General features: G+C 38.4%; 1 non-coding gene across 1 annotated transcript; it reads left to right on the forward strand.

Moving 5' to 3' along the window:
* Window positions 1-13,637: 13,637 nt before the first annotated feature.
* trnag-gcc lies at window positions 13,638-13,708 on the forward strand. The gene has a single exon. It is a non-coding gene; the product is annotated as a tRNA-Gly (tRNA).
* Window positions 13,709-17,469: the final 3,761 nt, after the last annotated feature.

Genomic DNA, 17,469 nt, shown 5'->3' on the forward strand with positions numbered 1-17,469 from the left:
TCGTCAGCACCGTTACAATACTTTAAAAAATGTACTTTATGGACACTGGGTCATTTAATGTAGTGCAGTATTTCTCACTCTTGATTTCAGCAAGAGATGCTACTTCATCACCCCCACTGAGGAGGGAAGGACAAAATTGATGAAAAAGACTCAGACTCAAAACACTTTGATGGTCGATCTGCCTATGGCTTCAGAAAGCTAAAGATTTCAAAACCAAAAATCAACAATATTCAATATACAAAAATACTCTAAAGAGATGATCAAATATACACAAGTATCTAATTTGAAAAAGGAAGAAAAGGAATTGTTGAGCAATTGGAAACAGTTGTGGACAGTTATAAAAGAGAAACCACAATTCAAATTAAAGAAATTCTTAAAGAAAAAATAGGTGATATCTGAAAAATAATAGCAAGCAAAACTCTAATAAATACAAAAAAATGACATGTACATAATATTCTTACACCAAATGTTTAAATATACAAAAGAAAACTAGCTAAGAATAAAAGAGGCCCAGAGAATGATGCAAAGTTAAATGGACTTCAGAACACATGATGTGGCAATGTGCCAATGCACAAAATGTTTGGAAAATTAATCAAAGCGCATCTACCAGGCCTCATCTTATTGAGAGAGGTTGTGGTTTTTGGCTGGTTTCCAAAAAGTATCCCAAAATGATACAGCCAAAAGATATTGGAATATGATAACTTGTGTGAAACAAGTACCATGAAACTTCAGATATATTTTAAAAACCAAAGATAAAAAAACATGTCTATTGAAAGTACTTTACAGATGGTGGTAAGTTTAAAAGAAAACAATGGAAAGCTGAGCCAAAGTAAGCCAAGTTAAGACAGTAATCTCTTTCTTTTGGAATCAGAATCTTCCTGAAATCCATGCTATGATAAAATTCATAGAGATGATGGGAAGACCAAAAGAAAGAATAATAAAAGAAATTTTTTAAGCAAACTATTGGATTGTCATTTTAATGAAAATTTAAATAAAACAGTTTTTTCACAAAAAAGACACCTAAAGGCCCTTAATGAACGCTCTCTCCAATGCCTTTTTAGCAGCAGGCAATGCCTGCAAAACATTATTATTTTTCAAAATGTTTTGAATTTTCTGATGAGGTTACTGCTGGAAGAGCATGCAATGGTATTTGGCACCAACAAGTAGACAGGACATCCATCACTTATCTCATTCCCATACATACAGGTGATGTATCTGATTTTCACCACATGAAAATTATACCTTTATATTTAATTTAAAAAATTGTTTCTATGGCTCTGTCTAAACCATCTCTTGCCTTGGCTCCTGAGGACGGTTTATTTGAATGGCATCGCTGGTGGAGGTAAAGGGATTATTAACTTGTTATACCCTGAATGTCATGTCACCAGTGTATCATGTCTTCTAGAGATAATCCATCCATCCATTTTCCAACCCGCCGAATCCAAACACAGGGTCACAGGGGTCTGCTGAAGCCAATCCCAGCCAACAAAGGAACCAATCCCGGGCAGGGTGCCAACCCTCCACAGGACACACACAAACACACCCCCACCAATTTAAAATCGCCAATGCACCTAACCTGCATGTCTTTGGACTGTGGGAGGAAACCCACGCAGACACGGGGAGAACATGCAAACTCCGGACAGGGAGGAACCAGGAAGTGAACCCGGGTCTCCTAACTGCGAGGCAGCAGCGCTGCCACTGTGCCACCGTGCCACCCTTCTAGAGATAATGTAATAATATAAATCTTTCTACTTAGATACAGTATAGTATTCAAATGCTAAATTTTAGCTATGATAAGGCTTTCATTAACATGCAGGAGTTAAAACATTTCCTTGTAGCTTCAACTTTCTTTTCCAATGGTGCTATCCACATGTGAATTAATGCAAAACAGATATGATCACAGACTGTTACAACTCTCTTCATTCAGTGTACACGAAGATAATTCATAGTAGTAATTCATACTCTTAAGCATGCATTAACAACTGAAATTAAGTCTTTCAGGTGTCAGCATAAATATACACTCACCAGCCATTTTATTAGGTACATCTTGAAAGTTTCGGGTTAGACCCCCCTTTTGTACACAAACCTTCTGTATTTCTTTGTGGCATAGATTCAAGAAGGTTCTGAGAACATCCATCCATCTATTATCCAACCCACTATATCCTAACTACAGGGTCACGGGGGTCCGCTGGAGCCAATCCCACTCAACACAGGGCGCAAGGCAGGAACAAATCCCTGGCAGGGCACCAGCCCACCACAGGTTCTGAGAACATTTCTCAGTGAATTTGATCCATATTGAAATGATAGCATCACTGGGTTGCTGCAGATTTGTCAGCTGCACATCCATAATGCAAATCTCCCATTCCACCATATCCCAAAGGTGCTCTATTGGATTGAGATCTGGTGACTGTGGAGGCCATTTGAGTACAGTAAACTCCAGTTTAAGATGATTTGAGCTTTGTGACATGGCATGCTATCCTACTGGAAGTAGCCATCAGAAGATGGGTACACTGCGGTCATAATGGGATGGACATGGTCATCAACAATACTCATTTAGGCTGTGGCATTTAACCGATGCTCAATTGGTACTAAGGGGCCCAAAGTGTGCCAAAAAAGATCCCCCACACCATTACACCACCACCAGCCTGAACTATTGATACAAAGCAGGATAGATCCATGCTTGCATGTTGTTGACACCAAATTCTAATCCTATCATCCAAATGTTGCAGAAGAAATTAAAACTCATCAGACAAGGCAACGTTTTTCAAAAATTCTATTGTCCAATTTTGGTGTGTCTGTGCAAATTATAGCCTCAGTTACCTGTTCTTAGCTGACGTGAGTGGCACCTGGTGTCATTTCCTACTGATGTAGTTCATCTACTTCAAGGTTTGATGTGCTGTGCATTCAGAGATGCTCTTCTACATACCTCGGTTGTAAACAACTGGTTATTTGAGTTACTGTAAACCCTAGAGATGAATGTGTATGAAAATCCCAGTAGATCAGTAGTTTCTGAAATACTCAGACCAGCCAGTCTGGTACCAACAACCATGCCACATTCAATGTCACTTAAAACACCTTTCTTCCCATTCTGATGCTTGGTTTGAACTTCAGCATGTCTATATGCTTAAATGCATTGAATTGTTGCCATGTGATTGGCGGATTAGATATTTGCATTAACAAGCACTTGACCAGGTGTACCTAATAAAGTGAGGGTATATACTCAAAAACATAAACCAGCAAATCCCTGACTTGTTCATTGTAGGAAAATGAAGGATCTTTGTTTTATGGCCCACCTAGAGATGCCAAATTAATGTAGGAGAATGAGAGATTTCTGTTTCGTGTCCACCCAAAAAAGCTGAATTCATGCAGGATATGAACTGATTTATTTATGTTAATGCCTGTTACGCATTCTATTCCATCCATTGTATTCAAGCCAGGTACAGGCAACAAACCAATGACCATATACTGTACATGTAGAATAAAAGAATCTGTATTATAGAGAAATATGGTAGCAAACCATGACGTGAAGCTGTAAAATTATTGCTAAGAATGTGGTTACTAAATGGCTCGTCAACTAGTGATCTGGTAACATCTGGCAGACATGATTTAGCTAACAACATAGTGTATGACCATTGAGGGCATCTCAGATACCCAGACACTAATAAAATGGATACAACTAGTGGGTTCAAAAGACTTGTTTTATTTTACCTTTAAACAGGCTGCTTTGGTACTTCCATCACTCAATATTGCAAATCAATTACATTTTTTTTCTCTCTCTCTCGAGATTCCCACTCCCTGGGAGTGGTGGTGTGGTGCCTAGCAACAGGACTGCCAATTGAGACTACAACTCTAATGTATACCTGCAGGTGTACAAATGGGAGTCCCACCAATGTTATTTTGTTACTGCACTCCACATACTGGGGAAAGACCTCCTTCTATGATTATTGCTTCTCAACTGAAAAAGAGTAAAACCGACCACCACAGCAGGAATCCTCATACCACGCAAACCATCCAGTATCCTGGCCAGGATGCTAGCCTATCCATATTCGTTATAATCGTTATATACACTATTCTAATTGAAGTTCCAGAGGAAGACCTAGTTGACACTGATGATTTAACATTACACCACCATCTAGATCCTGAACAATAAGAAGCTAAGACTCAAGTCCTGCATGCTTTTAGAGGCAATAGGCCCTTTGGTAAACATAGTTGAGGTAGCTGTAAAAATAATAACAAGCAAAACATGTAATGTGGGGGTCATTCTAGGACTTTAATGCTGTAAACAAAGATAAGATTGAGGAAAACTAAAAATAAAATTGGATAGGTTGTGTGTTGCCCAAACTGCTATGTCCCCATCAGTTGATGGTCAATACTGATGCTATTGTAATGTTCTCTCTGGGCTAAATACCCTGGAGACTGAGAGAGGTGGTGTTATTGGTAGGACAGAATTCAGCTGAAATGAACTCTATTCTGTCTAGGTTCTCCCGAATGGAGAGGAAGATTACAAACCAGGCTTTGATGGTTTCAACTGTGAATTCACTGTAAATTTAAATTCAGTTCTGGAAGTTGGAACTGGTATTTGAATTGCACTTGGCTCTAAGGAAACAGAACTGGGACTGAATTGGAATGACAGGAGACTTAATTGAAGTACACTTAATATCCAGCAATTCCAGTTTGAAGTGAAATTGTCTTAAATTGCTAAACATTATGAATCAGGTAAAAGTCCTCTCTCTCTCACCAGATAAGCATCTACTACAAAGGATGACTGCTCCACAAAATAAGAGAACACAACTCTTTACATTTATGGATTACTAGGCCTTATCCACAATCACACAGATTCCAGCAACAGAAGAGGTGCCAAGTTATCTAAGTCTACCAAACATATGTCATACCAAGGTGTTGGATTCTCACCAGTACTGGAAAGAAAATCAGAACAGGTCCTTTTACTTGACCCAACTTGTATGTCATTACCTAGTCATCCCTGGCTCATCAACATCTGTGATATGCCTTTTCAGTTTCACTGGAAAGCTAGTTAGTCCTAACAGGTCCAATGTTAGTCATAAGAAATTTAAAGATGTAATGAGGATTTGATGAAATAAAAGTGTGAAATATAATAAAAAAAGAACACAGATTTATCAGTAACAATTTACTCATTGTCGTGTTTTAGGGATTGAGGTGTCATAAATGACAGTATAGCAGGAAGGCAGAAAACATTTTCATCACTTTCAGTGGTAGCTTGCGCTGTCTCATTTCTGCTGTTATTACACTCACACTCCTTATTCCTTAATGGTCAACTTCAAATTCTCATTTTTAGTTTAATTTTGCTCCAACTATTCTTCTTACATCAAATACCACATGAAAGGTAACCATAACATTCAATGATATTTATTACTTAAATATGTATTTCTGTATATAATATCAGATATGTATTCATAAAAAACAACTAACGTGGAATTAAATTCAGCTATCTGAAATTCTAATATAATTTCAAGTCTGATGCCTATATTCATTTTAAAATTTCAATTTCAGTTCCAAAAAGGGGTTTACATTTATTGTATCACAAGAGAACTGAACTACCAAGATAATTACCAGGGCAAACAGTTAAAGAAGGCAAGAATATGTGGTTGTTACATACAGGATGAGGCTAGCAAAACATCCCTACTTTAAAATATGTACCCAGCAAAATATAATATCCCAGCAACACATTATTTGGTCTTAAAATGTTGAGAAATATTAATGCAGATAGATGAGCAGACATGGACTACAAAAATGGGATCACCACAGAACAGAATTACAAAAATAACTATCACATGCATAGCTATGTACATTACATCAGGCTACTAGAACATTAAAATCATATTAATAAAAAAAAAAAAAATAACAGCATCCACAGAATATTTCAAAACAACAGCTTTCAGCTATAACACATCACAATAGACCCTCAAGAAAGGATCATCCAGTTCTCATTCTTCATTGTATAGAAAGACATGCTTCCAAATAAAAATGTGACCTTTCTGACAACTTTCTTGGTGTGGTCTGAGCAGACAGCCTGCTTAAAGGTGACTCAGAGAAGCGTCTTTGTGGCAGCATCCTGCCTTTTGTATGAATATTGTCAGGTAACGGAGACAGATACATTAGAGCCATTAGAGTCCATATATTCCTAAAAGAGGTCTTGCTTGTTACACCCTCTGAAAAATTCACTGATCGCTCTAGCCATACTTGCCATCACATCCCTGATATCCTGAGAGCTGAAGGGGTAGGCTAAGCAAGCTCACTCATGCTTCAGGGGCATCATTTTTATCTTCTGCATAGCCGCATCTGTAGATGGCCTCCCAATTCTCCTGAGCTTGTCATCTGTTTTACAGATAGCTTTATTATATGTGAGGTCATCTGTATAAATGTTAGTGAACTTCTATGTGAGTCCTTTTAATCATTGTGGGTTTACAGCATAAACTGTTTTTCCACACTTTGCAGTGGTCAGTAGTGTCCACTGATGTCAGCAGATCCATGAGGCCTGCCCATACCTGATGAGGTAATCAGAGGTTGTGAACAATACAGAAAACATGGTGGCCTATAGTTGTTCCTTAGCGACTCACCAAGTTCTCATTTTTTTTTTCAGGAGTTTAAAAGAAGCATAAATGTTGTTTGCATAAAAATCTGTAAAGGACTGGACAGCTAATGACTTTCCTATGCTGAATACTGAATAGGTTAAAGAATGGTGGAATACGTGGCGATCATAAGCGGTTGAAGCTGGTAAAGCATCTCTACTTTAAAATATGCTCCCAGCAGAACATGATTTTCCAGCAAAAGGCTATGTTTTCTATATACGTTAGAAATTCCATGAAATATTCCTGATTTTCCTCACTTTTCACCAACCTCTATTGCTTAATTGTTATTGTCCAGTTATGATAAAGATATAGGCAGTTACTTTAGGTTTTATCAACAGGTTTTAAGGGATTTACCATTACAAGAGTTTAGAGGATGGGAAAGCGATCTTTACATTAGAATTTCAGATAAGAAGTATAACTCAGCTGTTCAAAAGGTAAAGTCTTCAATTTCTGCAAATCATATTATACAGTAATTCTGCTTAAAACTGCACATTGGACACATATATCATATTTAGAACTAAACTGTGCTCAGGGCAAAATCTGAATTGTAAATGCTTGTCCTACTACTAGCTCATATGTTCTGAGGGCATTCTACACACAGAGCATTTTAGGCTAAAATCACCCCAGCCCTTTAGCAGCAATATTTGGAGTAATACCAGATGGCATAACATTGCCTAAGAGAAAATCTATGGTGGTCACCTACATTGCTCAAAACACTCAAAATTATCAAGTATGTAAGAAATCACTATGGGCCTTGTGAGTAGAGACAAAAAGAGGAAATGAAATACATAAAAAGAAATCTGAACCTGCTCTGAGTAGTAAGTGAAGATGGTGGGAACACTGAACACACTCAAAATAAATCTAGTAGAGCATGATAAGTGTTCTACTTAAATGTAAAGCTATTGTTGTATACTGCAAAATATGTTAGCAAAACATGGACAGTGACAAAAGCCAGCCTACCTTCAAAGCCTGTTTCATTTAGACTTCGCAATACCCAGTTATTATGGACTCTTGGTTTGTTCAAGGGCTGGACACATTAGCAGTTACACAATATATGGTACTTGCTGTGCAGAATAGTATAAATGAAATGAAATATATTAAGTCATGTGATGTGTTAACCACATCATTACAGAAAAAAAGAAATCAAAGAATGCTGCCATTTATTTTACACTGTTTTCCAGCATGTAGGTGACTCTGCATATTGAGCTACTAGTGGCTTCAGTGCAAACAGCACTTTTAGTCGAATAGGTACAGATTATTTAAATTCTGTACTGTTACCATATGTCAACATTGTATTTTGTTGCATTTATCAAAAAAAAAATACAGAAAATCATTTACAGTTTTCCAGGCACAGAGTTTGGTCCATCATCAGGTGGCTTGGACATATTTGAACACAGAGTAAATTATTATGGAGGAAATTATTAATGAATAATAATTTTTAAAATAAACTGTGTGGATGTATGCCCATTGCCTAATACTTTGCCTTATTAAAAATGTGAGCATAAGAAAATACAGCCTGATATATCTTTATATATAATATGCTACCGTGACTGTCCATTTGTCTGTCCAGGATTTTAAATCACCTGTAGCTCGCAAAAACCGTTTGACTGATTGACCTGAAATTTGGTACACATATACTACGTGACGTCTACTATCCACTTTCGGGGTGATGATTGACCTCCAAGGTTATTCCTCTTTTTATTTTTATTTTTTTTTTATTGTAGAATCAACTCTTGGCAGCAGCCAGCAGGGTGGCCGTGCCGCACATGTATATGGATGCTGTTCTCATTCCCTACCACCTTCGCCGTCACTTCCCCTACCTCTTCATATCTTAAATCATTCTTGAGGCAGACTGAAGACTTAAGTGCCAGCTTAAGTGAAAAATTAAGGAAAGCGTACTAAGTAATTGCAACACAAACACTGACTTAATCAGTTTTAACTTGAAATGATGCTGACGAAAGAAGAGAAGAAGTGGGCTGCTAGGGTAGAGAAAAGAAGAGCTGCTTAGGAAGCAGTAAGAGCATCAGCCTCTGAGCAAATGAATGCTAAATGTACAGAGAAAGAAGATGGAAACTAGGAATGCTCAAGTCAAGTGTATTCACTGCATGTTATTGAGGTGTGCACTGTTACTGGTTTCATTTATAAAACAGTTCTGGTGTGTTTGCATACATGGAGCACTGAAGCAAAACAAAAACAGTCAGTCATTGCCCAACCCACTATATCCTAACACAGGGTCACAAGGGGTCTGCTGGAGCCAATCCCAGCCAGCAAGGTAGGAATAAACCCTGGGCAGGGCGCCAGCCCACCATTGGGCACACACACCCACCACACACTAGGAACAATTTAGGATCACCAGTGCACCTAACCTGTATCTCTTTGGACTGTGGGAGGAAACCCACGCAGACATAGGGAGAATATGCAAACTCCACGCAGGGAGGACCCAGGAAGCAAACCCAGGTCTCCTTACTGTGAGGCAGCAGCGCTACCACTGCGCCACCGTGCTGCCCATAAAAATAGGCATTCTTTTTAAAATTATTTAAATAGCATGAACATGAAAAATTACCCTCCTTGTTGTTTTAAATTCATAATTCTTCATTTTGATATTTTTAGTAGAACACAAGCAAAACAACGTTATTGGTGAATATGGTCACAACACAATCAACGAATTTAATTCAGATCATTTTATCAGCTGTTCTTTAGGTCTGATTTTACGCACTGAAAAAAAAACTGTTGGATGTACTTAATAAAATTATGACACATATTTACATTTAATAATAATAAATAGTTCTAATATATAACAACATAAGACAAATGAGTAATGGCAATATATCCTAGAAATGATTTATGTGACTAGGATTTAAAGCAATGAAATCCATTTACGTTGTTTATACGTAAATGACACTTAAATGTCACACCCAAAATATATAATTTAACTAGAAATGGATATGTTAAACTTTTAAAACATGCTTATTTTGAATAAAGTTGATTTAAATTAACTGTGTAAAAGCAACATACCCCAGAAATCATTTTTGAGTACTGCAAAGCCTTCTGTCTACTTGTTGCAAGACCCTGGGGATGTGGTGCAGCCACTAGAAATCATAAGGGTGAAAACTTGTTAGTGGAGATGAAAATGGATGCAAATTGGCAAGACAGTCATACTATTGGTGTTATACTTCACTAAAATGGGAATAATAAGGAGGATCGTTCTCTACTTCACCATCATCCAGCCTTATGGAAAAAAACAAACCTATATTTTCCATAAACTTAAAGGAAAAATCTTTAAGGAATACAAGCCAAGGAAACAAGCTGGACCAGAAATTAAATGAGCATATATGTAAATATATATTTTTAGCATTCTGCAATGTACCTGAAGGTTTGGATGGATTTGATTCTACCAACAGAGGAGACTGAGTGTGGTAATGTGAGTGTTATGGCCACACTCTTGGTTCTTCTCCACAGCTGTTACAAATCGTGCAGTTCTGCACCTGCCACATATTTTCTGCACTGCATTGCTCTGCTAAATTCACTTTCAGCTGCTCTTGCCTCTTACACCAAAGACAACAAGGGTTTCATTTTTTTTAGATTTAGCTGGAAGTGTTGATCTCTCTGTCTTGTTCTTCAGACGAGACTTTTTCTCTTCAGAGTTGAGTGCATTTTCTTCAAGTGGAAGACGAAAGGCTGTCCTTTCTCTCTACACCAAGAAAATTCATCCGTCCCTCTATTTCTGTGTATTTTAATGATGAAAACAGCATGTCCTGCATTGCTTTTAATAAGCCACTTTATAGAGAACATACATCCCAAGCGCCTGCACTTTGTCTAAGAAATCTCCTACTCTGTCAAAGATAATACAAATGTCATTTTTCGGACAGTCTCTTACTTCAGAGGGGCAGATTTATCCTTCAAGTGTGAGTTCTCAATGTATCATTCAAATCATGATAGGAAAAGCCTGAGCCATATGAAAAACCACTTTGACAAGCCTGGGAAAAAAATACCGAGGGCCTGTGAATTATTGGCCTGAGGGGGAATGTAAATACTGTATGTAGTTTGTATAAATGTATTTTTAAAAGATAAAATTATATGCATTAAGATAGTATACCTTTGGTTGAATGTTCTTCAAAACCTTGAACATTGATGTACGGATGCCACGTTATAGTCAGTAAGCGTACTATGAAATGAACTGTTACACCGGCTTAAACTTTGAAGTATACAGGCAATGTCAACATCATAACACATGTTAAATAAAAGAAAACTACTGTTCGCAGAGTTCATTATTATCATGAGTTTAAATCTATTAGACTTTCATGGCTTGTAGATCATAATGTCCAAAGAACAGAATAATAAATACAGTAGGTATTATGATACAATGATATACTTTTCACCTTTCGTCGTTGTACTTCAAATAGACCACGCTGTATATTTTTCACATTTAGAAAGTACTGTATTGGTGAATGCTTTTCTTACAATAGCCAGTAGGGGGCAGCAGAGCATGGTGAACTCGCATAAACCATCAAGCCCCTGTTTTCGCTTTCACTTGCTTCATAAAGCACTGGAGAATGTTAAAATTCGTACAACAGAAAAAATGCTCTGTTCTACCTGAATTATTGCTTAATTTACTGTTTCAAACAGCATAAAAGCCAAATTCTGTTTACAGTGAAAACGTAAGGAAGGTAAACAAAATGTCATAACTTATGTAGAAATTAATATCATAATATTAGAGGACGCTATCCATAAGAGTGACTGTAAGCCGAGAGCGAATAAACTGTACTCAGCATTTACACTGCAATGAAAATTGATGGTACTCCAAAGAGTATGCGAAAAGACAGTTTCCCCTCAGGGATTAACAAAATATACTAAATCAAAAATAAAAAAGCTCAGGTCTTCTTGGTCTGCTGGTTTTCTGATAGGAAGCCTACTACAGTACCTGTATAATTAAATATTTCTGTTTAGTCATTTGACATTAACCTTTTCAGAGCCCAAATATCCAGTGTCATATGAAAAGAGCCCTTACCATAATGAAACAATTCTTTGTCAAATGACTAATATAGGGCAGGCTGACCGGACATCCCGTTTGATTTTTCTGCGACAGACTCGTTTTTATGTACAGTACTACTCCCGAAATTTAACGTAATGTCACATTTGTAGTTTGCCAGTCAATTAATAAATGCGCTCATCGATGAGAAGTACATTTCTACGTTGTGCACGGGACTCCAAGGGGGAACTCGCACATCGATTTAATATGAAAGTCTTCAAGGCACATGAAAGTCAAAAAGGGTTCGCCCCAATGCCTACCCTATCCTCCACTCTTTAATGTTTAATCTACATGTTCCATCCTTGCTGGAATAAAACAGCGCGGCATTTCACACTGTTGCTTTGAGTCGCGAAGACTCGATCGTTTCTTCCAGTGGAAGGATTGTGGGGGAAAACCCTGGGTGATTTTGGTGCGCGGGCACTGGTTTCATTGAGCCTTTAAGTGCAATGGCCTCTTGCAGTCATGGCCCCCTCTGTACTCATCCAGGACGTCCCTATAATTGATATGCCAGTGTCTCACAAGTATTTCCACAATATTCAACCTGCCCAAACGCACCCGAATGTTTTGCTATCGGTACGTTTTCTGACTGGTGTTTTTGGCGAGTTCGCAAAAAAATGGGAAGACCCTATTGTCCTTGCCATGATTGTCTGTCTGTCTGTCTTTCCACTTGAAATAACTCTGTTCCGGTAAACCGAGGTAAAGTGGTAAAACTGTCATAATGTATGAGCATTTAAAAGGTGCCGACTAGTTAAATATCAGCTTTACTGGCTATACATTACTCAACAGTCAAATATCATAATGATAAACATTGTCATCAAGGTGCGAAATACCCTCGCCCCACCCCCCGCTAGAATACACATACACATTGACTTACAGGAGAGCCTGTAAACCAAAAGTGTGGAGGTCCCTGAAAATGCACTTTGAAATAATACTATTGTGCTCTAAACAGCTCAGTACCCATTGCTGGGTAAATTACAATATTGCTTGATACGATGGGCGGGGAAAAGCATTTGAGTGACACTAGCCCCTCCCATAGGCAAGGAGTAAGGGGGCGAGACCTTTCAAATACTCGAACGACTGAAGAAAATTCGAGAAAGAGGGTGGAGGCTGTCTTAGAAACAGTATAAATAAGAGTCTCAAGTAGGCGTGGAGTGTTTGTGCTGTTCCTGCGTGTGGGTAATGTCATGTAGTAGAATGTGATGAAAACAACCATTAAGTGCTAGGGAGTTTGTGTTTTGAGAGAACGACCTGTTTGCATTTTGTTTTAGAAGCGTTTTCGTGGTCTGTAACTCAAGTGAAGCTCCATGTTAGGCTGCTGTAGAACGGTGTTGCTGGTAAAATTTGATTGGACAACATTATCCCGCTTATTTTTCGGCTTTTTCAACTTGTTTGCCATAGTTTTTACGGATTCGGAAAATTATGTCTTTTTTTTTTAATTAACTATTTGTGTTTCAGCTTTAAGGTGCGTTTCTACTAAAACGAAACTATTTGTGTTTCAGCTTTAAGGTGCGTTCCTTCTAATACTGTTGTAATACTGTTGCGGGGTAGTTTTGGCGTTACGCGGATACCGTAACCCGTATGATAAAATTGGCAGATATTTTAGTAGTCGCCATTAGTTAACAGTTCTGCATGGCCCTTGTTTAAAAGTTACAAGATGGCATGACCTCTTTAGATTTCGAGTCTTGCAGTATGCTGCACTTCGTCAAACTAAAATACAAATGTCGTAACTGATGGAACTCCGAAAGTCTACCCAGCAGTATATTTCTCCATATTGGGTCAAGTTTTCGTTGTTGAACAATCGAACGTCATCGCAGGACCTCGACAAGCACGGGGAATTTTAGCACGCTGACTGTCCTGATGCTTTTAATCCAATTGCTCGTTTCACAAAGTTGTGTTTGTGTTGGCTGTACAGATAACTAGAAAGTGCGCTTCTCAAGAAGTGGAGAAAAGTATTAGGTCTGCCAATTGGAAAGGAATTGGGATAGCGTTAAGAGTATCGAGCATTGGTGGTTCAGTGGTAGAATTCTCGCCTGCCACGCGGGAGGCCCGGGTTCGATTCCCGGCCAATGCAGATTGTTTTTTTTTTTTTCTTTAACGTACTGCGAAAGTTTAAATTGAAAGCTGAACGAACTTTTTTTTTTTTTTTTATTCGGTTACATTTGTTAATTATCAAATGAAGGTTTTGAGTCGTCCGTCAGAAATTTGAGTACCACGTTTTTAATTGCAAGAATGTAGTTTAAATGCGCATTCGGCCCGTTTCGGCTGCTTAATGTAAATGAAATTTAGCACTCGCTTAAGGTTCTAGCAAACTGCGCTTCGTAATACAAAATGAAGTGACAAAAGAATTAACTTCAAAACAGGAAATCGTTTGGACGAAAGAGTTTGTGAAAAAAACTTAAGGTGATGAACACTTAACGTATCAAAGTAAAAGCACCTAAGAATCCCGAATTATTTGCTGGAATACACATTTTCAAAAATTGCCCATTAAACGCAAATGATGATAATAAATATTAAGAATTGTAAACTGGTTATTTGTTTACGCGTTTTTAATTTTGGAATGTGCGCAATAATTCATAGTTAATCTGTCCAAACAATTGCATTCTCGAAAGCTAACGAGTGATGGGTTTAAACCTTCACTAGCAGCATTAAGTGCAAGTAAGGAGTAACCACTAAACAGCACGAGACCAATGCTGGATGTACAAATTGACTCTCGCTTGTTCTGGTCTGATATAGACTCGCCATATAACCAAACCTCTCTCCGGGTTTTAGGTAGCAGTTTGGAATACCCGGAGAGAAAATGATCAAATTGTAAGGAGACACTGTAACCTACACAGAATATCGGGACGCGAATTCGAACCCAGGATTCTGTAGTGTTCATCCCTGACATTTTGTTTAGTTTTCAAACGAGGCTGGAAAGCGTTTTACGATATTTTACATGCATCCTTTAGAATTGGCAAGGGTCCACAAAGTCTGGAGTCGGTTAGAAATGTCAGTTGCCACAGCAACGCTTTGGAGCGATCTGCAAGCACGTGTTCAGTTTGACCTCGGAATGCGCGTGACGTGTGCGTTTTGGAAACAAAAATAGACTTGTGACAACATGGGAGGCAATCGCACAATATTTTTACTCTTAACACCGAAAGCCTTCAAATCTACATTTCTTTGGTGCTCTCAAAGAGATCAGTTGAAAAAAGTTATGGACTGATAATGAGGATACTGAAAAGTGCAGGATTGATGGGCATTTTTTTGTATCCTACAGGATCCAGGCATGCGAAATTGACAGATTTTTAAAAATGAGTTGTGTATAAAATGCAACTATTTATACAACGGGTACGTTGTATACAAGTTGTAAATTGCTATCTAGATTATACTGGGCCATATGATTTGCATGTAATGCTGGGAGGACGTTTGAAGTAATTGCATGCAATTACTAATCCCACCACAGTGACTTGTGGCGCTGTTGTACTAATTTGGAGAAACAAATGGAAATGTAACGGCTTGAGTGCATCCATTTGCGAATGTTTTTCAGTGCACTGTGCAACGATGCCTGATAAAAATTAAAGTGGTGTCCTCACGGTAGTAAAGAACACGGGTAAGGTCCCTGCAGCAACTTGGTAAATGTGCATGGGAGTGGCTCTGGCAATTGCAGCACCACTAAGTGTTGTCAATTTATAAAGGAATCGGACAGAATGAAGGCCAGAACAGTACATTACGTGTTGGCAGGTATTTGGAAGAGAGGTCACTCTACAACCTTGCAGCCCGGTAATTTACCTTATAGATCTTGTTCTCTGAAGACTACATACAGCTCACGGTAACAAACAGGCTGGTGGCCCTGTAGACAAAGATGGCTGAGTGACCCCAGATCCAAAGTGATTTTTAGGTCTTGAAAGTGACACTGTGAGGTTGTTAAGTCCCTTAAGGCTAGTGGTTCAATTATTTTAGAGTGGAAGGGCAAACTAGGACATATCACTGGTAAGAGAAAGGGTTAACACCTTCGTATAGTATTGAAAATTGGGGAACAGTGCCAGTAAAGCCTGTGACACGGTTTCTTTTTAAATTTGGTTTCTTTAGCATTCATTACTGTGTATTTTCATTTTAAATACACCCATTTTTAAGACATAAAGTTGCGTCCTCAGTACTGTTCTGGGTGGTGAGAAATGCCAGAAGGTGGGCCTTATTATACATACTGTATTGTTATACTCCAGAATTAAAAAATACTCGACTACATTTAATTGATGTCAGTTTATCACACAGTATAATTAATTTATATTACCAAAGTGTTGAGGTAAGTTGTAAAGTTAGTTACATGGCAATTAGTATCTTGGATGGAAGCTCAGATTCAGCATATATGGTGTACTGTCTTTAAAGTTGGTGCTGTTTTAACATACAAGTTCATTTTTTAATTATTTTTATTCATCATAAATACATCCACTTGCACCTTTTCAGGTGTGTGGGATCTAGATTTATAGCATTAGGCAATCCAAATCTGGATGGGGATCCAGTCCATCAAAGGGCCCATCCATGAGGAAATTCTAAAATTGAATGTCTTTGGACATGGAAGAGAAAACTCCACGCATAGATAGATACTTTATTAATCCCAAGGAGAACCTGTAAACCCCACAAGCCCATGGTGACTAGATGTGGGATTGTAACACTGGACCCTTGTTTGTGAGACTGCACTCTGACTTAATTTTTTTTTTTATTGGATTTTTTAATCATTCGTTGATTATTTATTGTTTAGGCTTCTTTTTGCTTTGGATGATAATTACATTTATATAGCATTTTTCTAACTTGCTCATGCACTTTACATACCGGGGACCACTTCAGCCACCACCAATGTTCAACATCCACCTGGATGAAACAACAGCAGCCATTTTTTGCAGCATTATTCTCACCACAAGGTAGCTGTTCGGTGGTGATGTAGTGAGAGATAGCTGGCCTAGGAGATGGGACAATTAAGAGGTCCGAATGAGCAGTCTACGATGGGCAATTTAGCAGGACATCAGGAAACGCCCTACTCTTTGAAAGATGCCCTGAGAGCTTTTATGACCACAGGGAGTCGGTTGGTACCTCTTGATTTACAGCTCCAGTGGAGAGGTGGCCCCATAACTGCACTGGGGCTTTGGGTTCCACGTTCAGACCACATTGTAAATGCTCCCCCTGTTGGGTTCACCAACACTTCTTGCAGGAACCCAGTCTTTTTCCTAGGTGGTCTGCCATCAAAGTACTGGCCAAGCCCAAACATTCTTAGCTTCAGATCTATTCTGAAGTGCAAGTGGTATGGCTGTGGTCAATAATCAATAGTAAAGAAGGTGAGAAGTAACACAAAAACGGTTGCCACTGTGCGGAATGTGGCACATCCTTTAAGACACAATAATACTGAGTACTTTCAGTCCACAAATTATTCAGCAGAACACTACTGGGGGTTGTTCATACCAGTAGCAATATTCCTGTACGATGCCTCACAGTCGCTGCTCTCTTCTCTTTAGCCAAGTCAGACACATGATTCTTTTTTGTTGTGGATGTTTGAGGAGAAAGTAGGGTGAAATGACACCTTTTATTGGATAACTAAATAGATGACAAATGCAAGCTTTCGAGGCAGCTAAGGCTTGATGAAGGGGCCTTAATTGCCTCAAAAGCTTGCATTTGTAATCTATTTAGTTATCCAATAAAAGGTGTCATTTCACCCTAGTTGCTCCTGTATCAATCTATGGCTAACACGGTACAACACTCTACTGCTTTGGATGTTTGAGGGAATTGTTCTATTTCCTGAGCTTCTGTAAAATGTTGGGTTTCCCCATTGGGGGAAATAAAGTGCTGTCTTGTCACCTTGCA

Source organism: Polypterus senegalus, chromosome 6, assembly GCF_016835505.1.
Source record: "Polypterus senegalus isolate Bchr_013 chromosome 6, ASM1683550v1, whole genome shotgun sequence".
NCBI classification, from domain to species: Eukaryota; Metazoa; Chordata; class Cladistia; order Polypteriformes; family Polypteridae; genus Polypterus; species Polypterus senegalus.